Below are 1,110 nucleotides of genomic sequence, written 5' to 3'. Positions count from 1 at the left end.
TGACCTGTTGCCACGAGAAAAGGGCAACCAGTGAAGAACAAACACCATTGTAAATACAACCCATATTTATGCTTATTCATTTTATCTTGTGTCCTTTAACTATTTGTACATTGTATATATATATATATACTATGACATTTGTAATGTCTTTACTGTTTTTAAACTTCTGTATGTGTAATGTTTACTGTTGATTTTTGTTGTTTTTCACTTTATATATTCACTTTGTATGTTGTCTACCTCACTTGCTTTGGCAATGTTAACACATGTTTCCCATGCCAATAAAGCCCTTGAATTGAATTGAATTGGGAAACAGAGAGAAACAGAGAGAGAGAAACAGAGAGAGAGAAACCGAGGGAGAGAGAGAGAGGGAGAAACTGAGAGAGAAACAGATAGAGAGAAACAGAGGGAGAGAGAGAGAGGGAGAAACAGAGGGAGGGAGAGAGAGAGAAACAGAGAGAAACAGAGAGAAACAGAGGGAGAGGGAGAGAGGGAGAAACAGAGGGAGGGAGGGAGAGAGAAACAGAGGGAGAGAGAGAGAAACAGAGAGAGAGAAACAGAGGGAGAGAGAGAGAGGGAGAAACAGAGGGAGAGAGAGAGAAACAGAGGGAGAGAGAGAGCGAGGGAGAAACAGATGGAGAAACAGAGGAGAGAGAGAGAGAGGGAGAAACAGAGGGAGAGAGAGAGAGAGAGAAACAGAGAGAAACAGAGAGAGAGAGAGAGAGAGAGAAACAGAGAGAGAGAAAGAGAGAGAGAAACAGAGGGAGAGAGAGAGAAACAGAGGGAGAGAGACAGAGGGAGGGAGAGAGAGAGAGAAACAGAGAGAAACAGAGAAAAACAGAGAGAGAGAAACAGAGGGAGGGAGGGAGAGGGAAACAGAGGAGAGAGAAACAGAGGGAGAGAGAGGGAGAGAGAGAGGAGAAACAGAGGGAGAGAGAGAAACAGAGAGAGAGAGAGGGAGAGAGAGAGAGAGGGAGAAAGAGAGAGAGAGAGAGAGAGAGAGAGAGAGAGAGAGAGAGAGAGAGAGAGAGAGAGAGAGAGAGAGAGAGAGAGAGAGAGAGAGAGAGAGAGAGAGAGAGAGAGAGAGAGGGAGAAACAGAGGGATAAACAGAG

Source organism: Oncorhynchus gorbuscha, unplaced genomic scaffold, assembly GCF_021184085.1.
Source record: "Oncorhynchus gorbuscha isolate QuinsamMale2020 ecotype Even-year unplaced genomic scaffold, OgorEven_v1.0 Un_scaffold_1791, whole genome shotgun sequence".
Classification (NCBI taxonomy): Eukaryota; Metazoa; Chordata; class Actinopteri; order Salmoniformes; family Salmonidae; genus Oncorhynchus; species Oncorhynchus gorbuscha.
This window is presented reverse-complemented; position numbering follows the sequence as displayed.